The 24,935-nt window shown below is 44.2% G+C and overlaps 1 protein-coding gene and 2 long non-coding RNA genes across 3 annotated transcripts in view; all 3 read right to left on the reverse strand.

The window, feature by feature from the left end:
* Positions 1-24,935, reverse strand: part of LOC135385466 (kin of IRRE-like protein 3) — a 403,730-nt gene that overhangs the window by 340,133 nt on the left and 38,662 nt on the right. The window lies entirely within an intron of this gene.
* LOC135383549 (uncharacterized) lies at positions 2,027-2,308 on the reverse strand. Its single transcript, XR_010419936.1, has 4 exons — positions 2,284-2,308; positions 2,199-2,228; positions 2,116-2,142; positions 2,027-2,057 (listed from the first exon to the last, which is right to left on the reverse strand). It is a non-coding gene; the product is annotated as an uncharacterized LOC135383549 (long non-coding RNA).
* LOC135385465 (uncharacterized) lies at positions 2,380-6,218 on the reverse strand. The gene is made up of 3 exons (XR_010420424.1): positions 2,551-6,218; positions 2,459-2,491; positions 2,380-2,399 (listed from the first exon to the last, which is right to left on the reverse strand). It is a non-coding gene; the product is annotated as an uncharacterized LOC135385465 (long non-coding RNA).

Here is a 24,935-nt window from a genome sequence, read left to right on the forward strand (position 1 = left end):
CAGGTGACGAAGCTAAGGTTGATTTTGGCTCGCGCTGAGTGGTTGTTTTGTGTGCTTGTTTGCTGGTCCGCGCTGCATTCCAGTCGCGGTTCCACCTTGGAATAAACGTTGCTGTTGCTACTCAATGTCTCTACTAGTTATCACCAGTGATGGCCAGTAGTTAACTACATGTAGTTAAACTACTAGTTAAACTACGTGATTGTAGTTAAAAAGTAGTTATCAACTACTTGCAGAAATGTAGTGGCAACTACTAGTTAAACTACTATTTCGAGTAGTTAACTACAGTAGTTAGGTTATTGCAGGCGCCAACTACTTCCGATTTTGCCACAAGCTTTACGGCACGATTGTGCTTCCGACTTTTACCTTGAGCTACTTGTTTGATGAGAACGGAGGTGCAGAGCAATTGTGCCGTGCATGTGTACTAAATCCTCACTTTTTATCACTGCTAGTGATTCATATTTAGATGTCCAAGAGTAGTAGAAGGGGAAAGATTCGCAGAACCGAAGAGCATGGTGACCATCATTCCCCACCGCTCTAGATAGGAAGGTATTTGGAGCAAGAGCGTTCGCGCCAAGGAGGAGCACGCACCAAGACCGCCCCGCGCGTTTCGCGGCCGCGCGTCGCGTAGAGAGGGGTTTCCTTCTCGCGTTTGAACATGCGTGAACATGCAAAATACATCTTATTCCCTTTCCACATCTTTTAATACATCCCCAAGCGGGGAGTTTTCCTACCGCACTTAACATAGCATACTTTCATCCTGAAGACATGCAAGCAATAGACATACACATTTGTACAAGTGAAAAATATTTTATTAATGCCAATTAAAGTCAATGATGCTTAGTAATGCCAATTAAAGCCAATGGTGCTGGGGATTGCCAATTATGTTGCCAATCTGCGTGAAGGAGAAAACCCCAGCGGAAAAACCTTCACACCTGAAACAGAAGAAACATACAAGACAGTACACATTTTCTACAACAGAAAATATTTTTATTCCATAGTTAGCAAATCAAATAATGATTGAAATAAACTTTCTCGAATAATGTCCCTAATGGCGTCAGGATCTGAAAGATAACATATAATCAGCATTCGCCACATTGCTTACCCAACCAGATGACTCACTGCAGCAGTAGCAGCAATGATCTGAAAGAGAACCTAAATATTAAAGAACAACATCCACACTTTCATTCACATATACGTACGATGCATAGGGGGGGCAGGGTAATCTGAAAACAAATGCAACGACTATGAATATCGGCTACATAAAAACGATATGCCACCGGAACACTATATCTCGAAAGAGAACATTCACTTATACATACAATGCATAGGGGGGCCGGGGTAGTCTGAAAACAAAGACAACAACTATGAATATCATCATGTACATAAAATGATATGCCATTGGAACACTATATCCTGAAAGAGAATGTTCACTAATACATACACTGCATAGGGGGGGCAGGGTAATCTGAAAATGGGGGGCCAGGGTAGTCTGAAAACAAATACAACTATGAATATCGACTACATAAAAAACGATATGCCATCGGAACACTATATCCTGAAAGAGAACATTCACTTATACATACGATGCATAGGGGGGCCGGGGTAGTCTGAAAATAAAGACAACAACTATTAATATCGGCTACATAAAAACGATATGCCACTGGAACTCTATATCCTGAAAGAGAACATTCACTAATACATACACTGCATAGGGGGGTCGGGGTAGTCTGAAAACAAAGACAACAACTATTAATATCGGCTACATAAAAACGATATGCCACTGGAACTCTATATCCTGAAAGAGAACATTCACTAATACATACACTGCATAGGGGGGCCAGGGTAGTCTGAAAACAAAGACAACAACTATTAATATCGGCTACATAAAAACGATATGCCACTGGAACACTATATCCTGAAAGAGAATGTTCACTAATACATACACTGCATAGGGGGGGCCGGGTAGTCTGAAAACAAAGACAACAACTATTAATATCAAGCATGGTAACGAGATCTATAACTATACTCACTGTCAGGAGGTGGTACCCGATGATCATCTAAAAGATATTTGCAATTAAGATCAGACATGGAAACAGGATCTATAACTATACTCACTGTCTGGTGGTGGTACCCTGTGATCATCTAAAAAGATATTTGCTATTAAGATCAAGTAATCAAAGTCATATGCTGGTACGTACTTTCATTTGATACCACACAAACTGATTCATCTGAAATGAAACTCATATATTAACATGAAATCTATGAAATGTCGCTAATACATACAGCTTGGTGGTGGCGACTCAGGCGCTGAAAAGAATGGAACTTTAGATACTTCTCGCTTTTCATATTCACCATTTCCTTACCATCTTCGAAGTAAAACACAGGGCTCGACGTGAACACTGAGAAAGATAATATTCTTAAGAAAATGAACTTGATGAGAAAAACCACCAAAACTCACCACTATCATCATCATCTTCAAAACTGGAGAAAACTGAGAAAGACAACCTTCATAAGAAACCTAACTTTAAGGTAAAAACCATCAAAACTTACCACCATCGTTGGCCATATTGCTTCCAAGTGATGCTCTAGGAACCAAATCTTCATTTTTTAAAGCTGACGCATCCTCATTATCATATCACATCCTCTCCTACTTTGTATAAACAACTTTTAGCAACAAGATGGTGGGCTAGAGAAATCCACATGTAGCAAAAGTCTTTGTAGTAAACAACCAATTGCAAACTAAGGAAAAACGCAACCAATAGGGAAAGTATGCACATCCTCTCCATCGGATTCCTTTTCAACATCCCCCTCACAGTCGACGATGGAAGCGCAGAAGTGCTACGCGGTCTCCGAGGACGATTGTATGTATAGAAAGTTTTCCCGTTTTTCCCTCTCTAAAAATGTGATTCTTTGTTAAGATTCTGATTGTCTCCTGACGGGGGATCTTCCTCTTGTGAAGACATTGAAGCCACCACCCAGAACTTTCTTTATACAATATGATGAGCATCTGCGACGCTGTCGTTGTGGTGGATTGTGGTCATCGAATCCATCTCATTGGCTAGACAATAACATCCGACCTTATCTCGGTTGCCATCCAAGCTCGGATCAACCATGAAGCCCAGTGAACGATTTGCTTTGACGGTACAATGGCTGATGTACAAGGATTTGATGAAATTAAACTCCTATCTGAACTGCAACGGGCCAGAGGCCGATTTTCGTCTCATTATGCAAATTCTCCCGTTTCCGATGCGGACGAAACGAGGAAAGATTAGTCGGAGGCTCCAACGCTTCGTCGCCATCAAGTGTGACTTGTTGCGACGATATCGTCAGGGTGACAATATCTCTCCAACCATACTTAATGCTGGACTCAAGCGACCAATAATTCGAAACTTTTACATCCAACACTCGGAATACATCGTGCGTCGCAAGAAAGATGGTTGTCGCAAGGTGTCGAGTCTGGAGGACTATCTGAAAGAGGTCTGTACATTGAAGAAATAAAATGAGACATTTTTCTTTAAATGAGGTATTCCTCTTCAATCATTTTTATTATCTTGAGGTCATTGTGTACAAGGTTATTGTCAAATAAGGAAACAATGCTCTTGAGTTGGTAATTCTTACAAAGGCGGGAAGCAAAGAAACAAACAAAAAGTCCACAGTGTGAGCTGTAAATGCTTTGAATGCATTTCTCGCAGTACTGATCAACAGGTAGATCTAGCAGCTCTTCTTCAATCGGTGGTAGACCAAAGCTGTCCACATAGATGTACTTGTCATTCCTGTCTCTCATGTACAATAGCCAGTGTTCTCCTGGACCGTCGTGTGGGTGTGTATTGATAACTATAAACCCTTCTGTCGTTAAACTTGGTACCATATCAATTGCGAAGGTCCCGCGATACAGATTCAAAGTTTCATGGTTCAGAGAAAACAATAATTCCAGATCAAACACATTCATGCTTAGTCCACTCGAACAACAAGATCACCATCGACTGATAAAATCTTGGGTGCTTCACTAATAAGTATAACCGACACTGCGCAAGGTAATGGCTTAGCAAACTTCATTTCAATCCTGCAATTGCCCTTCCGCAATGGATTAAAGTAGGAACCAAAACTTTCGTCAGCACTCAAGTTCCAATGCATGATAAAGGAATTTTTTTTATATTTTTCATAACTCAACTCAACATGTTTTTCATTCAGTTGATACAAGAATTCGTAGTAGCTTGCTCTACCCAGATCATTTTCCCAGTCATAGGATAGTTGCTTCCTGTGTCCATCAACTGATAGTGTTACAGAACTAACATTAAAATGTTCGAAACAAAAGGGGCTCGACTTGTAATCACCCTGATAAGCTTCGGTGCGAACTAGACATACAGTAAGTTGATCAGGAATTCTATCAGGGAATAAGTTTTCAAAGATTGCATCATGAAGGCCCGGCGAAAGCGAGCGGACTTTGCTTTCTAGTCCACGCATGATGTAACATGCCGGGGATGATCTAAGGGCTTTCTGGTGTGCAATAAAACTTGAGTTGCTAACTTTGACTTTGCGTGCTACAAGTGCCGCGCTGTGGATTTTCAATTGATGCTTATGAGTTTCATTGGTGCCAGTTAGCAATCTAAAGCTATCCGTATTATGTAGAGCAGTCACTCGAACCCCCACACCGGGTAACAAAAGCCTCCCTTGGTTTGTGAGGTCTGTGTTAACTTTCATGACAATTTCAAATAGTTTCCCCCCACTTGTCCTAGCTATGCGCAACTTTGCATCCCGAGCGACTGGATCATTTGCTGCATGCTCTCCTGTATCATATGTATACATTGCACAATCATCTAAAGTCTTCTGCAGATGAGTATTCGTATGAAGTAGGGTATCAATCATACATCGATAGGAGTTCAAACAGTTGCTGCTTGCAAGACGTTGATTCAAGTGAATGGTTACATATTTAAATAAAGCGGCACCCAAGTTGTTGACTGGGAATACAATGTCCTCAGTGATACCATCTGCTCTTCGGGTAATTGGTTCACTCCCGTCCGACCTCAATATCTGCATAGTTATATTAAAATACAGAGATGATAAATCGAGATACAAGTCTGAGAGATTTGTTATGTTCCATTCGATCGTCGATTCTCCCCCGCTGATTGTAGAAACAGGATAATAAACTTGCGCCTCGCATGATTCTATTGAAACTTGGGTCGGAGGTATGTTGAATAACTCACACTCCCCCTTCAAAGCCAGCTGGGACTGTGCGTGTACAACGTTGACCTGTGACATCTTTGCAAATGAAAAGGTACAATGCTTTCCTCATAGCTTTATTTGTTAGCATCTTACCCGAGCAAAAAGACTCTTCCAATCCCCCTTTACCTTTTGACATCGCCCTCTCAACCCAACCCTACCTGGGCCACCTGTATTTCGGAATGCGATGGTCGTTTCGAAGCATTGTCCACCACACTTTCTACAAGTGAAAGGCGCCCCATTGCTCAACTTCTAACCAGCTTGGATGCTGATGCACACTTTTAACCCCCCACTGACCCGCTGTTTTCAGAATGCAATCCTGTTCACAATTGGAATCATTGTCCTCCAGTCCCCCTACAATTTGACATTGTCCGCTGGCGAGCATGGTCCGTTTTTGCTAACCATCAGCCGTTCCACTCCTCTAACCCCCCGCCGACCACTTTTCTGAATGCGATCCCGTTCACGATTGGAATCATTGTCCTCCAATCCCCCTTTTACCTTTTGACAACACCCTCACAAGCCAGCCCTACCTGGGGCCACCTGTATTTCGGAATGCGATGGCCGTTTCGAAGCATTGTCCGCCACACTTTCTACAGGTGAAAGGGGGCGACCCATTGTCCCGACTTCTAACCCCTCTTGGTCGCCATTTTCGGAGTGCGACCCTTTTCCATAGAAAAACCTTTTTTCTTTATAAGGAAGAAACATCAACATATGAAAAAAAAGTGTCTTCTTTATTTCATGGTTACAGAGGATTAATCGAAAATGTCTCTTCTCTTCCTCTTTTTCCTTCGATGTCCGCTGCCTGCAATGTCCTTCAAAATCTGTGTGCCTAATTCATTTGAGCTTGCTCTCAGTGCTTGCTTGATGTTTTGCCCTTCAGATAACTTTTTCGCCAAATTTTTCGCTGCGCTCATCGCAGTACGGGCTATGTAAGGCTTTGCACGATGCAATAGTGGCAATGCTAGCTTACGCAAAGAACTAAAGAAGCCATTCCCAGATTGAAAAAGAGGTCCTTTATACGGTACTAAATCACCAAGTCCCAATCCATAATGGATCTCCGGCACTTCTTTAAGATACATTTTTGAAGTGTAGAACTAGAGCTGTACGACCTGGTCCTCTAAAATGAAGTGGACGACCTGTCTCATCATACAACTTAATCGAAATTGACGTGATTTCATTCTGTAACAGCTTCAAATATTGCACGTTATGGAAGCTGTAATGAATCTGGGGATCATCTTTATGTAAATATGGGACGAGTTTCAAAATGGGAAACTTTTTTGCACCTATATGAGATGATTCGATAATATCACAATAAATCACGAAATTATGAAACAATGGTTTAAGATTGAGTGGTGTGGTTCCGGTGGTGGTGTTTGCAATAGACTGAATTGGTGCGAAACCCAACATATTACTCAAATATTCAGAAAGATCTATAGTTACTCCATCAAGTGGAGTGAAAGTAAACAGCTGTGTATCTTCATTGTATGTTAGTATAGCATTGCTGCCTATCACACCTCTGATAGCTTGTAGAAGCGAACGTGGTGTCTCGTAATAATTTGGTGGAATTTGGACTTCTTCCCTTGCAAGTATTACTTTTTCTAGAACAACACTAAAACTGAATGTAAATGGATCTCCAATGTATTGTGTTGTATTTTCTAACAGTTTACTGGAGTTTAATTTGAGGAGTCTCTTGAGTTGTTCAGGGATAACAAAGAGACGTGGGACCAATAATGTATAGGTATTGTTTTGAAATTGTATCTTTCCATCGATTTCATATCTTTTAAAGAAGCGATTTAGTGTGACAGTGATAGGGCGACCTGGTATGAATATGATTGGAGCATATTGTGTAATGATAGTCACCTCTTCCTTTAAAAGCATCTTTGAGATAGCTTCCTCTCCCATGTACATGTTCTGACGTGGAACTTTAGCACCTGCAACTTTCAAACCCTGTATAGTGGACACACCCATGGCTTGTTGCAGTTCTTCATCCAAAAACTTAATAGAACGAATTATTTGAGGTAGTTGGAATGTGTACCTTCCATCAACATAACCAAATGCGATGTTGAATTCTTTTAAAAAATCTTGCAGCGCATGTTCCAAAGTCGTTATCACAACAACTTCCTTATGCAGCTCAATAATGCTTCTGGAAGTAATATGTATAGTAGCATCGTTAGTCCGTGGAACGTTGTAGAATACATTAGAGATGGAAAGTTCATGCAGGCCAACTTCATATTCTTCATTCACTTGTAGTGGTGCACTCAGAGTGATTGTAAAGTCATTGAGACTGTTGTTCGGGTGCATATCCATGCAATCATTGGATAGGAGATACATGTAAAAATCAGAACTTCGCGACATCTTGGGCTGGAACCCAGGAATTAAATGAGTCATCGTAACCTAGCCATTTCACTTTATAATGTGTGACACCGTTTATTTTCTTTCGACTTACTATGCGTTCAATCGGGTATGGGTCGTCTTGCGATTTCACTACACGTTGCAATTCATTGGCATAGTAAGTTGCATCGTCTTCGACCCCATCTGGTCCAGCTATGTAAAACACTGGTGGATCCGAGTTCTTGTATCGTGTGATCGTGTAGACAACTAAGGACCAGTGCCCAATGTACCCCTTGTCAAAAATTGATCTACTTGTGAGTACGCGCACCTGATCACCGATATTCAATGTAATCTTGTTTGGTTTGTTGTCATTTTTACTGTGAAGTCTATTGAATAGTTCAATCTCGTTATTTTTATCGACGTCGTTCGGGGCCATCTTGATAGTCGAGTGATATGATGAATTGTAGTCAGCGATGATCTTTGGGAGAACAGCAATGTACTTGTGATGGCCTTTACTGGCGAAATAACGATAAAGTCTAGCTTTAATAGTCCTGATCGCCCTCTCAATGACCGCAGCCTTCAGGGGTGAAAAAGAGCTATACATATGTATTGAGTGACGTTTACACCATGCTTTCACATGTTTGTTATAGAACTCTCGCCCTCTATCTACCTGCAAGAGATTTGGATAGGCTTTATGACTCCTATAGAGCTTGATCAATCCTTTCTTCACATCTTCACCACGCTTGGTCTTAATGGGTGTAGCCATGAGTCGTCTTGATAAGCAGTCTATCACAATGAGTATGAAGGAAAATCCTTTATTTTGTTTCTTGTACTGCAGGAATGAAATCAGGTCTGCTTGATGAAGATCGTCGATGTGCAGTGAGATGGTCTTTCTTCTCTTAAATCTACGTCTTCCTTCTTTGTAAAGTGTGTAGACATCATCTCGCTGTAGTTCTTCGATTGCCTGTTTCTTAGAGATGTTTCGACCTCTGCAGTATCGGGCAACCCCCCCCAAACCAGCGTTTGGATCCCTATAATTCATTCTTCTTCTGTGATATATTCATCTGATGATGATGATGAAAGCAACTTTGTTCTTTGGGGCGATTTATACGTTTCCCAGAGTATACGTTTCCTTGCTTTCCTCTTCTGACGTATTTTGTGTGGCTGCAAGAACTTTGCCACTTTTCGGTACCAGGCAGGCTTCCCTTTCTTGTGTCCGGACAGATGCAACACCAATTCTTTTATATTAGAACCAGCGATTGTTTGGTTGTTATGAATGATTTCTCCCTTATCATTCCAAGTCAAGCTCCTAGGTAGCACTGAGACTACACGTCTTACTTTTTTAATGTTGACATTAGAAGGAAGCGAATTGTAATCAAATGAGCGTCCCATTGGAAGTGACTCATCATTTTTTTCTTCCTGTACTGTGGATGCTGGCTCTGTTTCATTAGATGGTTTCTGATGATTTTTTATAATGTAGTACATAGCAGTTAACATTCGTTTTACTTTAATATCATCGCTTTCGTTAGATTCCAGAATTGATTCGATAGGAGTCAATACCTCAACCTTTGTAGCCATTTTTTAGACACCTACCGTCTTTGCTAGAGCACGACCTGCGACACCACCGAGCACACTGGTTAATCCCGTGAGTAATAAGGGGATTAGTGGCACTAATCCACCCCTCTGACGATAGAGGAAGGATCTTAGTCTTTTTGGTGATTTGTGCAGCGTTTTATATGCAATGTATCGAATGGTGTGTTTATACTTTTCCAGCTCTTTGAACAATCTGGGCGGTAGCTTAATATTACCATTCAATATATTCTTACAGACTTCAGAAAGAGCTTCTATGCTATGAGGTGGCGCCTCCTTTAAAATCTCATCGCGCTCTTTAGGTGTACATGTTGCAAGGACTTTTAGAAAAGTTAAATGATGACGCAGAGTTTTCATTTTGGCAAGAAAACAAACTGTCGAACGTTTCCAGTAATGCCTGTTCGCAGACGAAATTGAGACTGCGTCAGAGGGTGTAGGTCAATCACTAGATAACCAAATGGTTTCTCTGTTGCCTGCTCAAATGCACTGATAAAGTATGGTAATTGAGCTTTGCCGAAGATCTGGCGTCCTAAAAGTTCCAGCTGCGTGCGTGACCTTAAATTATTAAATAATATTATATATGTGCTATTGTGAGATAATGTTCTATAGTTGACGTCGTTGTGAAATAAGTACTGACAAAGAAAAACAATGGATGCGTTCTTATGATGTGATGCTCTCGTATAGAGATGAACCATTTCTTGCATCACATTCTTCTCAGTCATGAGATCGTCGACTATAATCAAAGTAGGCACGCTCTCATCCCATGTCTTTGGTAGCTCTTTCTGGAATGTAACATCATTTGCGAATTCATTTTGCCAGGTCGCATCATATTTGCTAACGTAAAAGATTTGCTCTGGGACTACAGTGAATACTGTAAGATTTCTTAAAATGTTACGAACGAGATAGGTTTTACCCGACATGGAAGGACCGCAAATAATAACCCTTGCAGGGTGGATAAAAGCAAATCGACCTGCGTCAGACATCACGATGCAAAAGTAAATGAGACAATGAATAAGTGATGATGTGAGAAATGGATTTATTGTAGATCTCACCAATCGATTTGATCGTCTTGACTTTTTGCGGAACGACGCTTCATTTCTATAAGACGCTCGTGTGCGAGGAACCTCCTCACAGCTTCTGCTTTTGCTTCATATATTTCTTGTTTAAGTCGCCATTTTTTCTCGTCCGCCGTCTCCCGCTCATCATGATATTCCTTTCCAAAACATCGAGTGAAAAGCTTCCATGCAGCTCCCATTTTGTGTAGAAAGTTGATAGGTGAGTTGATCGTTGGTAAATGACGATTAAAACTCCCTGCTCGGGGATGTATTAAAAGATGTGGAAAGGGAATAAGATGTATTTTGCATGTTCACGCATGTTCAAACGCGAGAAGGAAACCCCTCTCTACGCGACGCGCGGCCGCGAAACGCGCGGGGCGGTCTTGGTGCGTGCTCCTCCTTGGCGCGAACGCTCTTGCTCCAAATACCTTCCTATCTAGAGCGGTGGGGAATGATGGTCACCATGCTCTTCGGTTCTGCGAATCTTTCCCCTTCTACTACTTCCAAGAACACTATAGAATGGAATCGGTGTTGATGGACAGCGTGAAGCAGTTATAGATGTAGTTAAAGAAGTAGTTTTAACTACCTCCACTGAAAAGTAGTTGAACTACTAGTTAAACTACTGCATTGCAAAGTAGTTAGTAGTTATAGTTGAACTACTGTAGAAGTAGTTAGTGGCCATCACTGGTTATCACAACTGGCGACGAGTCTGACCTTCTACGATGCTAGTAGCGGACGAAGAGTCATCCAGCTCGACGAGTGGAGTACCTCAGGGACTCACTTGGCGCTATGGCACCTTACAGCAACTTACAGCGCTACAGCACTACAGCGCTACAGCGTTACAGCACTATGGCACCTGCTGTTTTCCAGCGCACGATGGAGCAAGTTATCTCAGGACTGCCGTCTGTGGCTTGCTATCTCGACGACATTATTGTCACGGGCCGTAACGACGAAGAACATATCAGCAATCTGTCTAAGGTCCTAGCAAGACTGCAAGAATTCGGATTCACTCTCAAGCGGGACAAATGTGCTTCCTGCAAACCCAAGTGGAGTATCGTTGTCACATCGTGGATGCCGACGGATTTCGGGCCTCTCCGAAGAAGGTGTCAGCGATCCTTAACATGCCACCGCCCAATCAAGTATCAGAACTACGTTCTTTCTTGGGCATGGTTCAGCACAATGGCAAATACTTGGAGGGTCTAGCGGATGTGTGTTCACCTTTAAATGATTTACTCAAGAAGGGAGTGTCGTGGTGCTCGGCAGTGGCTGCGCAGGAGATCCCTGTTCCCTTACATCAGTGGGAGCTACCTGACAAGGCGTGGCATCGCCTTCACGCGGATTTCGCAGAGCTTCATGGGAAGCACTATTTGATTGTTATTGATGCCTTCAGCAAATGGCCCGACATCATCCAGATGACCGCTACCAATGCTCTGAAAACGATCAGTGCTTTTCAAGATATTTTTGTCCAAAACGGACTACCGGAAGTTCTCGTCACAGACAATGGACCCCCATTCACAAGTCAGGTCTTCGAGGATTTCGTGAAACAACGAGGAATAAACAACGTCCTCACTCCGCCATACCATCCGCAGTCAAATGGTCTGGCGGAGAATTTTCTGAGAACTTTCAAGACTGCTCTACGTCGGTTCGAAGAGGGAGGTGACAAGGACAGACTTTGTGACTTTCTTTTTAAATACCGAGTGACCCCGCATGTCACCACAGGCCGTCCTCCTTGTGAGCTGTTGAATAACAGACAGTATCGTTCTCTACTTGATCTCGTCCGTCCATCTGAGGTGACGTGTTCTGGAAGAGATAGTCTGGCACGGGAGCGTCAAAAGCGAAATTATGACAGACGAACTCAGGACAGACAGTTCTCTGTCGACCAAGGAGTCTGGATGTTGGACAACTCTAAGAAGGGACACTGGAAGACAGGGACGATTGTAAGCAAGCAGGGCTCCGTCATCTTTACGGTGAGAGATGCTTCTGGGAAAGTTCACAGAGTCCATAAAGATCATCTGAAACGGAGAGAAACTGTGGAGTCCTGGAAATGTTCGAAGAACATTCCCGCTTCCGATGTACGAGGTCGCCCTGCAGCGATTGACGATCCTAATGAAGAGTTTCCCTTGCCGTTTCCGGAAGGGTCGTCACGCGGGACCTCCTCACAGTTTTCTCATTCCGACCGCCCTCATATCTTATCGACAGAAGCGGATCACAACGACAGTCGCACTTCGACGGAGCGTCCGAGCGCCGTCATGGGCAGTCGTCGCTACCCGTTACGCAGTCGTCGTGAACCAGACAGATACGGTGTTGCTTAAAGGGGGAAGTGTGATAGAGCTTCAGGTGACAGGTTGATTTTGGCTCGCGCTGAGTGGTTGTTTTGTGTGCTTGTTTGCCGGTCCGCGCTGCATTCCAGTCGCGGTTCCACTTTGGAATAAACGTTGCTGTTGCTACTCAATGTCTCTACTAGTTATCACAATAGGGAGTTTTAGTATATCGCACGCTATCGGCTTTGGGTACGTAAGGGATAGCGTTGGTGGTTCTATGCACGCTCAAGACACAAGAAAGAGCTTTGCAGAACTTTGCGCATTGCGCAGAATCACCGCGCTATCCCTTACTTATGCGAAGGCGACAGCGGACGTTATGAAAACTCACTATCATTGGGCCACAACTGTCCGTACGTGTTCATCAGTTCACACGCGAGCTTTCTAGACAAATGAACCGTAGCCCTGCACCTTTCTATAGACACCGTGTATCCTGAAACGCTCAGATGGCGCGGTTACTCGCATATCAGTCAGTGTGGAAATGCTTTTCATTAGTGATGCATAGTTGCCATAGTTCGCCCCAGGAACGTTCTAGCCCTCAGCAACTTCTGACCAGCGCATCTCAAATTTGATTACAACAGCATAACCAACCCACCCCGTTAACATACCCAGACCGTAACGCAAAGCATCAAGCGCGACACGAATATCCCCAACACAAACTTTGCCGATGTAATCGTTTGTTACACGCTTCGTAGTCAGTGCACTTACGGGGAGGCTAACCGTGTTCCCTCTCGAGGATGCAAGGCGCGTGACAGCATATTGACCCGCGCCCGAGCGCATTCTAATTCCAGCGCGAGCAAAGCGCGTACGTCAGCTCGACCAGCTTTATGAATAATGCGGCTCAGGTTGCACAATTTGCATTTTGAGTGGCGTGCATTCGCCAAGTAGGTGTCTCCCGCGGGTTCGTTCAAAGAGGACTCCATGTGGTCAGAGGTTCGGCATTGGAAAGCCATCGTATGATGAGAGCAAGGTATATGCAAAACAGTTGCTCCGGAATTGAATTAAGGGTACGCAAAAGGTGCATGTTATGTAGGCGGTTCAATATATTACAGGTTCAGCTATATTTTTTAGGAATTCCGTGCCAGCGCCGCGGAGCAACTGTCCATATTTTCGGTGTGCAGGCGCGTGGACACTTGAAGAAGGGACAGCGGGAACGAGTTGGAGATTAGGGGGCCTCCTGTGCGTCTTGGACCCACTTCAGGCGAACTATGCCGACATCCGTCAGCTGAAAAATCCAGGGATAGTCTCAGAGAGCACAGCCGGTGGTAAGATTCGAACCCGCCTGATCCCAGTCTCGAGCATGGCGTTGGAGTTAGCACCAACGGCGTCAAACCATGTGAATGAGAGGACGACAATTCGACGTTAAGTAGCGGGAAGCAAATTACATTGAGGTCGTAAACATATTGTAATGAGACGAATCTAAAGGCCGGAGCGGGTAATTTGTAATGTCGAGTAATTACTCTACAACGGTGACACCCTCCCAAATACTGCGTAGCTTCTCACTCGCTACCACGTGCAGGGGACTTGGTGCATCGAAGGAATAACAACTTTGAAAATGTGACAATTATCATCTGGAAACAGACTTTCCTACCAACGCTTCGGCGACGACTTCCCTACAGCCTATGTATCCCGCCACTCACAGCTCCTATACGGCGCCGCCACTGTTCTGATTTAGCCTCCTTGCACGCAGTCGGTGAGAATTGACGACTTGGCACTGTCGTGCCAGTTAATAAATGTACTATTATTATACATTAGATTGCAAGTCAGCAGGGCGAGACAAACGAAGGTACGACACACACAGTGTGCGAATTGTACCTTCATGCGTACCTTTGTACAATGGAACCTGCTACTCCCATGTAGCACCACGCGCACATGTACTACAATCTCAAAGACAGTCTCGTCTTCGGTCGTCAAAAGAAATAGCCAGAGACATAGCCTTCAAAAGACAGTGGGCTGCTCCGGCTCGTCACGTCTCTACGCGAGAAGTGATTCGGGTAGGACTCCCTTGCAGAGGAGGGGGATGACATTCGTATCTGCCGTTTTTTGGGTCGTTGTCCCACTTTAGAGGTATTTTGGCCTTTTTGCAGGTAATTTGGGGGGTGTCCAACGATTCCTGGGGGGAATTCGGAGGAGGGTGCTTGGAAAATCTCTGACGCGCTTTTTTATTGTGTTACTTTGGTGGTGATGTGGTGAACTTTGCCGATTCCGTCTATGTGCAGTGTTCTAAATGTCGGAAGTTGTATACTTAAAAGTGATCTATCGACGTATTCGTGCTATGCTCAAGCATTCCACTACAAAGCGTGTTTCTGAGAAAGCTAAAAATATCCTCAGCATGTGCCATTGGTTCCGCTCGTTCGAAGGTGTGTATACGTTGTTCCCGGATGTATGTTTGTAGTTAGCTATGAATGTTCTATTCTCTCCAAGGTATAAAAGGAACCCTCTCACAATAAAGCCACGTTTTAATATTTATTTGCCAAATTGTTTGTCTTCTTCGTATGTTCAGCCTATTGAGGGCGGTAGGAATTAATCTGTGCAATCCTTAATTCGTATGATGCGTTCGCATTCCGTGCTGGTTTAAAGTGTTTTTTGGGGTTTGGTTTTTGGTTTTTCTCAACGGGGGGGGGGGGGCGGATATGTGCATTAAGAAAGAAAGAAAAATCATATTTCAGCTGGTCAATTGGGTTCATGGGTGTCAATGGAAAAGCCATACAGCGGCAGGCTTTTTCGGCGTCTGTTTGTTCAACCTCCGGACAGTTACTTTCCATCATGGTTCTAGGTTGAGAAGTGTCTCAAATACAAAAGTGGCAGCCATCAGTGCGTCTATTATAGATGGCTCTTACAAGCATAGGCGCAGGGCTTTCATTTTGCCGGGGTGAGGGGGGGGGGGGGCGGCAGCGGGCTTCGGTCCAAGAGCGAACGCAAAGTGTGTATGTGTGTGTGTGGGGGGGGGGTTACAAGAGCACGGTTTCCCCGATGAGCTCCTCCGTATGTTATGCGTGCGTATATGGTATCGTCTGTGCATCACCGGACTTCACTCTTGCAGGGCGACTTTTACTCCTCTACTCTTGCCATGCGCGCAATTTCTAACTACTGCGCAGGCAAAATCTTCTTGGATACGTTTTCTAGTATTTTTGTTGCGCGCTTTGAGTACACTCATTCTAAAACTCGCGGTGTTCCTCATTCCGTGCTAATCAAAAGTGTTCATCTGGCCACGTCCGGCGTCGGTTACCGTATACGAGGGTATAGTAGCTTCTCTCGTAATAACCAGTAGCCCGCAAGATTGGTTACGATCAATGGCAATCGACCCCTTTTGGCTGCGTTTAGGTAACACAAGTTGATCCTGGAATAGTGTCTGCATTTTATAGCGGTGGTTATAGTCTTCGTTATCATGTGATTTGGTTGGTTTTCGACGTTTTATCCCCAGTTCACTGGCTGGCTCCTGTGACAGCGGCTGCACCCTCCCCCCTCCTCCCCAGTTCCTAATGTCAGCGAACTTCTTCGAAAAACGTATCTACTTAGTTTTGCTGCACTTTCATTTCTTCGCCCATTCGATTTCTGTCTATCCTGGAGCGTTCCTCTTTTTTCTATTGCGGGCAACAAGTTGAGAAAAGCAGATTCGAGTACAATCTCTCCAGTGATATCGATTTCTGCCGCACCGGGAGAGCTGAGTTAGCTTTACGTTCTTCATCATTCCCTTAATTCTTGCGTATTTAAAATAAGCATTCTCACAACAACAAGCTTTGGAACACCTTATAGTTCTTACAAGCTACGCAGCATTTAGATAATACGTGAACTGTGTATCGCTATTCATGCGCTCCTTGTCGTCGCAGTTACAGTTTCCGAACAGGAAGGCCACAGTCATAGGATATCTTCTATCTTCTAAAGTATCAAGCGAAAAGGCATACAAAACTAAAATTAGCGGAAAGAAATACCAAAGTGCTGTTGTATTAGAGAAGGGTCCCTTTTACATTGGAGTGAACACGTTACAGTCGTAAGTCAAGTACGAAGATATATTACTTCTAAGGCATGGAATATGTGGAAGGCAGGGCGGATACTCAGAATGTAGCCGCTTTTGCAGTTCTCAGAGATACATCTGATACTCGAATACTTGATGTGGCACTGTCCACACCCAAATCCGTTGCGTGAGTCTGAATAAGCAATTGAAGGAATATTTTCTCGGAGATCTGACGGCCGCGGCAAGAACGCAACCCAACCCCCAAAGGCGACAATGTCACACAGAACTCAGGCAACAGGATGGTGGTCGAATGGCCCAACGCGCCCGATCAGAGTGATATTTCTACGAGGTTATGTCTCTCTTTTTGTCTCTTTACACGAGCCAGGACGAGACGTACAGTGCCGCATCGGGAATGCGCCTGCACTGGACTGCAATGTATCTGCACGTCTGCACTGGAAGAGTTTCATAACTGTGAAACAACCACATGCACCACACAGATGCATCGCCACTGCACACTGCGGTGTGACGGCGTGTCACAAGTAGCGGACCTTCCCAAGTAGGCGTCACGTAAAGACCGGAATTGAAATCCTGGGAACGAGATGTTCTTAATTCCTTACCTTCCTTCCATCATTCCGTGAATTTTGTCTAGTATATCAGGGATTTCCATTAAAGGGTTTGGGACACCTTCATAGATGTGGTGCATTACATCATGGACGCATTGTACTGCACGCCAGGATATATATATTTTTTTACTTTCGTGTTAGCACCGCGAAGCAACTGTGGCTATGAGCGACGTATAGATGAGGACAGATGGAGAAAGGACAGCAGGAAGGAGTGGGGGACAGGGGGGGTTAGTATGCGTTCTGGGCAGACTTCAGGGGGAACTGTGCCGACATTCGTCTGGAGAGTCTTCGGCAAACCCAGGGATAACCTCAGACAGCACAGCCGGTGGTAGGTTTCGAACCCACCACCTCCCAGTCAGCACGACACCAATGAGCGAGACGCCTTAATCCGCTGCACGCCAGGATACTGAGGAAAGAAGGATTATCCTTCTACGTGTCGTACTTAGCGAGATACAAGAGATACAAGCCCTCGAACACAGTCCCGAACAAAGTGCTGTCGTCAGAGAGTTCAGAGTTCCGTCCATTCCAATGGGCAGGCGTACGCACGTGACTTCTTGTGAGCTGTGATGTCAGAGTCGCACGACTTTAGGTATTCGCGGTGCTCATTTTTGCCGCTTCTATTATCCTCTTCGCTGTGAAACTTTCAATGCAGGTTCACATCGTGCAAAGAACTCTCTTTTACGATTACCTGGGGTAACCTGAAATGACCTGTCGCTACCTCTTTTTAAAGGGACCGAAAAGTGAAAAATAACCCCCATATTTTTGCCCACTGTCGTGCACAACATCGCTGTTTGATAAGACACAGAAAGCATTACTTCTCAATTCGGCATATTTTTTACGTATAAATATTTTGAAGATTGCCGGAACATGGACGGTGCTGCCAGCGAACGGCGAAAAAGAGCAACTTGGGTTTCAGGTCCAGGGCTCCCAGGGATTGGTCAACCCTTACCACGTGAGAGTTAATTTTGTAGAGAACAAAGCTGACGCACATTATCTTACAGCTAAACACTATTTTAAAAATGACGCTTACTTCCATAGCTTTTACGTTAATAGAGCATTCAGTTACTTCGCCGCTACCAGCCACGATCCGCCGCGCCATCTGCAAGGCCGTCTGTATTATCGCGTTTATTGTTTACGTCGTGGGCGGTCGTGTTGGTCGCGCGAAGAGAAGTGAATGACATGTTCGTGGTTGTTGTGTCAATTATCCGAGAGACCTACATATGCCTGGTGTAGTTTTGGTGTTCGGGGATGCAAAAATCATGTTCGTTCACCATCGGCGGCAGGCGTTTCTACCACAAGATTCAACAGGAGAGTGCGCGAAAACGAATGTGGTTCAAAACACTCGGTTATTAGATGTAGCAGTCGTGTGGTATGTGCTGAGCTCATTTTGCTGCCGATGACTACGAAGATGTCGTAGAAGGCGAATTGCGAAGACGTCCGAAGCACACTGATGCTCAGTACCCAGTGATTTTGCTTCACCGAGGTGACGAGTTCAACACAACGTCTTAGGTATGTACAGGCGTCACACATGTATAAATTATAATATAGCGACGACGTATTCCATTTAACTTATGTTATCCTACTTGTCCCGTACTCAACATTGTCAACATCAACAAATTAACTTTTAGGGGCCTTCCAGTGTTGAAGTGGCGCAAAACTGCTTCGTATGTGTGATCCAGGCACTCAAGTTGACATGACAGAAATAGCTGAAAGCAGGTATGCAAAGTCCACAGATGGAAGCACTAGATTTGTTACGTGTAGCAGGCTTTGTGACATTTTTTTGAGTCTTTGGACAGGTACAGAACATTAGTATGACGTCAACAAGAGGAGAAGAAACCGATGAGAACTACTAGCTTGTTTGAAGGGTACGAGAATACTTCCTGTTGAGATGGAGTTATGACTTTATGACTAAGGAACGCTAATTAATTTTCTAGAGATGCATCCTCTACACTTGAATACCCAGTGCAACAGCAAACGTTCATTGTCTTTGAAGCCACAACTACTGGAATTGTTCAATGTGTGTCAGAGCTGCAGTGAGCCATGCAAGGTTACCACATCATATTGGTCCTAAATTTGCAGAGTTCCCCTATCTCGGACGCAACTGTCATTTCTCTTCATTGCTCTTCCGATCCTACCTTCTCAGAGATTAATATGGTTCACCATACACTGCATGGGCACTGCCTTTCTCTACTCATGCTTTCGGTTTCTTGTTCTGTTGAATAAATCTTCACTTGAGTTTGCAGCCATTACGCTGTCAATGTGTTTGCCCCTCATCTATATTGATGTGCTCTAACGGTATAGCACATCAACATCCCAACGACCTAACAAACAACCTTCCCTAGTCCTACTTTTGGATGGAAACTACACGACGTGGTAACATCCACACATATAAAGTTTTAGTCAACGGAGATTTGCTGTTTTTGTACAACCTTCATTGTACATTTCTTTTGTCTCACTTAGCATGCCTGAAGAAATGTTCTGATCTTCATCAAGATGACAGGTCATTGATCTGCAGCACCATTTTTCCTGTAAAATTTCACCAACAGAGAATACAAAAGTGAACAAATGGTAAAATATAACTAGCTTGTTAAATTCAAAAGGGACAGCCGAAACTGTTTATACTTCTCTTGTTTATTTTGTTGCAGGTTTTGCAACTCTATCAAGTACGTCAAAACATCAGAGGGCAGGAAGTCCTACTCCATTTCCTAAATCCCTGGACAATAAAAAAGAAAGATATAGTTTGAATTGTGACAAAATGTTGCTTCTGCTCTTATATTATATTTCAATTAAATGTTACGATGCATTTGTAGTATACACTGAAGCCAGTTTCAATTTGCAGGGCTGTCAAAAGTAATTTACAAAAGTACATCTCAATTACAGTAACAGAGAACTTATGCAATAAATTATTTAGCCATTTTGGAGTACTATGCACACCAATGGTGCATGGTTAACTTTGAACCCAGATCAAGGGTTAATAATAGTTGAAGTCAGCCCTCAAGTCCTTCTTTACAAATGTTAGTTGGCGACGTGATAATGAATCAGTTACAAATACTCCGTTTAGCAAAACAGAGTTAATTAAGTGTTAAATCCCAATGTTGGTTCAATTATTAGTTGACATTTGGAAACGTGGTCACTAAGAAGTATACTAAAAGGTTAAGAACACGGTTCAGCTGAATGACACTGATGAAAATTGTCTTACTTACCCCTCACATATACAAGTGAGACATGAGTTATGCCCACAGGTTACTTAACCCTCCAGGAACAAACTAGTAATTATAATATGCTGTGACAGCAAAGAAAAAGCAATAAGAAAAATTCCAGCAAACAAGAAATGAAAATATGCTGACAACATTTTTACAGGTCAGCGCACTGATGGGAAAGCATCCCTAATAGCATGCATGACGCAGATCGAGATCCAGTGGAGTATTTTCTATTGTATTTTCTCGGAGCACCCCATATCCTTGTGAATGGCCGACAGGTGGTATAACGGAATTTCCTGCAGAAATAAGGGTTTTCCGTCCAGTTCGCCGTTCAAGTAGCGCGTAAAGACCACACGGCGCTGCCGTGTACGTTGCCATGCTCTTCGGTTTCTCGGATGTATGTAAAAGACACTTGCAGTACTTCGGTGTCAAGGCACAGTATTTCGAAATATTCGTTAGTTCTGATGCAATCGTCTGTCTGCTTTTCACAGGCATTCTCTACCTCTCGGCAGCAAAAACCGTAGTATCCATCCGTAGTATCCGTCGGTTTGCATTTCACCCATGAACATCTGCACGACGAAAAAACAGCGCTTGTTTCGGCTTACACAAGTGCTTCTCCCTGATACATGGAAATTTCACAAAGCAGTCCATGTTCACGGCACGGTGAGCTACTGCTGAGGACGAATGTGACTCCGATTAATCTCTGGACGAGGAATCTTCGGCTGCGAAGAACACACTTTCCAGCACGCTAACGCACGAACAACAGTTCTGTGTGAGCGACAGTTCTCGAATGCGGAATTCCAGCGCGCTCATGTTCAAGAGGCTCGACATTCTCGACGTAGAAAGTGGTCACAAATGCCCACTGCCATTTTCGTTTTCGCCGGATTAGCGCCCGGAAGTGAGCATATTACATGCGTCCTCGACAGATGGCGCGGGGTCATGCAATTGTTGACAGACTCCTCGGTTTCCTACTAGGTCCCTGGACATGCAATTATGGAAAATTCGATTACAGAAAAACTACAACGATTTCGGCGGAGTTCTTTGATATTTGAACTTTTGAAGGTTCAAGCTTTTCGCTGAACATAAAGTTTCGATAGGTTTATATTCACTTTTCGGTCCCTTTAAGAACATTTAAAGAGCGTGTTGAAGCTCAGCAGTGGATGCATGATGCTCGGACAACATGACTCCGCGTACCGTTAACGTTACGTGAAGAGAACAAATGCTTTATCTCTCACGCACGCATTATGCATGATGGCTGGACGTGGACTAAAGAGGTTCCAAAATGTTTTGACCCGACGTCCGCTGCTGAACGGACGTGAAAGAGAGCAGTGCAGCAACTATTATTTACGATATCTGTATACACGATTGCTGATTATTGGTAATGCAAGCGCAGTTACAATAACGACGTCACCTGTTTCATCTAGATGCATCATTATAGCAGTGAGACCAACACTCAAACCAACGGGGCCTCTCTCGTCGCCGCCCTTACAGAACGAAAATTTCGGTGTGGTGGAAACCAACAGAACTGCGAACACTGAGAAGTCATTTCGAGCGCAGCCAGAATTGGGCTATATATTAAACAGCGGAGAAACTACTCTGGAAGAACTGTCTTCCTCCTTGATTATGCCGAGCCAAAATTAATGTTACAAAAAGTATTCCTCCAACTTTGCCAGGTCACCTAGAGAAAACTGGCGGTCATTTCGCAGGCTTTGCGGCTATTAGTTGGAATTTGTATGATAGTAATCCAACTTTGTAATATTAGTTGTAAGAAAAGGGAAGAGGAAAATCCGTCTCTTGACGCTCGTGACATGTGCGCTTCACCCGCAGTTGTTCTAGCCATCGTCATCCGCCATTGAAGGTTACCTAAAGCTTGGTTCCTGCTCCTTTCCAACATTTTGGTGCCGAAACCCGGGACAGAGGCATCGCCTTCCCTATCTACGACGAAGGGACTGAAGGAATAGGACGACACATGGAACAGCTCCAGACGCTACGTGCCCCTCTTCGTTCCTGTGTTCGGAAGCTGGTGGATGACATCAGGGCATCGCTCAGAGAAACAGCTCCATCCAAGACAAAGATCCAGCTTAAACTCGCCTCACTAACGAAGAAGTCATCCCTGATCGCTAATCTGGATCATCACATCGCAGAACTCATAGACGATGACGAAATTGAAAGTGAGGCAGAGACATGCGACTACTACCTGGAACTCATCACCCGAGTAACTTTGAATTTGGCATTCAAAGTTACTCGGGTGATGAGTTCCAGGTAGTAGTCGCATGTCTCTGCCTCACTTTCAATTTCGTCATCGTCTATGAGTTACCGAGCGCTACCTCTCGGCAAATCATGACCTGACTACGAACCCTAACCCTGCTTCCACAACAAGAAGAAATACATCGCAGCAACGTGTAAGGATTCCAGAACGTTCAAGACTCTAGCAACACAGGTCATCGAAGCACCAACGCCAAATCACTCACAGCCACTAACATCGGATGTTCGTGACGCCATGGATGATAACAAAGAAATATCCGAATATACCGATATTAAGGTTGAAATGACAGAACAAAATCCATCGACTATCTCGACTACCACCAGGGGAACGATCAAACAGAACTTGAACGGCATCTTTTCGACAAGGCTACTACAGACGACTCTCTTCAATGGCATCCAATTCCAGGAAGAGGAAATGCCACCGAACTCCAGTGTCTGTCCTTTGGCCCTTCAATCCGATCCGGATATGAATCTCTCAACTGGCAAGTCGACGACCCCACTGATTCGTCCCGTACCTCAAGGCTTGCGGCTACAGGACATACCACCGCAATTGATGTCTACGGATACATCTTCTCGACTACTCATGCTCATTGCAGCACCACCTCTTTTGAAGCAAGACCCACTGCATCCTTTATACGCGACAGATCGCGAATCCTCTCCTTGGAGCATACATTGTTACAGTTATCGCAGCACTACAAATGCAAGGACTACTTCCTTCAGATCTCACGATCAGAAGCCACATCAATATCGTTGCTAATGTAACAAGCGACTTTACCATGTGGCCAACCACAGGCTTCGTCGAACTCGTGCGCCGCCCGGACTGTAAGAAAAGGGAAGATGAAGATTCGTCCCTTGACGCTCGTGACATGTGCGCTTCACCCGCAGTTCTAGCCATCATCATCCGCACAGTTGTTGTTAGTCATCCGTCATTAAAGGTTACCTAAAGCTTGGTTCCTGCTCCTTTCCAACACTAGTATTTGGCGGTGAGTGAGGTTTTGCATATCCTGTCCTGTACACAGAAATTTACCGGAGTTTGCGCCACGCAAGACATGAGATGCCGCCGCTTACCGTCGTTAATAAAAATGGCTCCTACATATCCACCAAGTTTCAGATCGGTGTCAAACTTCCGGGGCATATGTGATACTTGGTTAAAATGTATGTCGCTATCTCGATGGCCCAATAATTGTTTGTTTGTTTGTAAGAAAACAAAACAAGGAGAAACTGAGCTCGTCTCCCGACTTGTTCTGCTACTCCAACAAATAATTATTTGCTGGAAACCGGGAACAGTTATGCTTTAACGTACTCGACGATGCTTGTACCATGAGTTGCGCACAGAAAGTTTGTATTTCTTTCGTTCGCTCGAGTGTGTGTGTGTGTGTGAGAGAGAGAGAGACTTGGTCGCACTCCGTTTTGCGGGACGGCATATGGAGTTCTCGTTTATTTTATTGATTGTTCCTGCAAGAGTGTACAGGTTGATTCCTTCAATATCCTTGTAATGTGCTCTTAGTTTCGAGACGTAGGGCAAGATGGGGCAAGATGAGACACGGCACAAGATGCGACATTTCTTGCTCGACGACGCCTGTCTCTTTCGTCCATGCGCTTGAAACTTTACTTATACTTTATACTTTACGCTTTGTTGAGACATGGCTGCCATCTTTTCGTGCTACTTGGCGCCAAACCACGAGGGAGGCCCGTGCAGCTCCAAGAACGGATTCGGGTCAGCCGTGGATAAGAGCCCTTTCATCCCGCTGACCAAACCGGACATCGCTGGCCGAGTCAATAGGCAGTGCGCCCTAGTTCCCAGACTGTGAGATGGATTTGTGGAACGGATCTGACGCACGGACTCTTGTATATAATGCTTAGAGATGACGTCCTTCCGTTTATGTTTCCTATTTAAGCGCGGGACCCCAATTCTTGAGTTGTCTGTCTGTCTTCAGTCGTCACCATGCTGCAATAAATGCTTGTTATGTTACGAAGACCGGACCCCTGATCCTCTACCTCCATCACGCTACCACTCGGAGACTTGGTTCCCAAGAGCTTATACTTTACTCCTAGGTGGCTCTACATGTCCGCTTTATTGCAAGTCAGAATTGTCCGGATTGGTGTTTGCGTTGAAGAGAAAAAAAAATCTGTTACTTCTGCCTGGAATGTAATGACCAGCAAAAAAGGCGCGATTTTCTGTAGTCCTTTTTCTTGTGAGCTCTGCAGCAGCGTGTCGCAGGCTTTTTCTGTCAATGTAAGTACACATCCTATTTCTTTATTCATTCATCTAGATATATGCAAAATATGGGCACTGTTCGTTATCCGCTGTTTAACTGAAAAATTACTGCATCCGATGACATGCACGAGGCAAAACGTGACAACAAGACGCGAGTAAT

Source organism: Ornithodoros turicata, chromosome 2, assembly GCF_037126465.1.
Source record: "Ornithodoros turicata isolate Travis chromosome 2, ASM3712646v1, whole genome shotgun sequence".
NCBI classification, from domain to species: Eukaryota; Metazoa; Arthropoda; class Arachnida; order Ixodida; family Argasidae; genus Ornithodoros; species Ornithodoros turicata.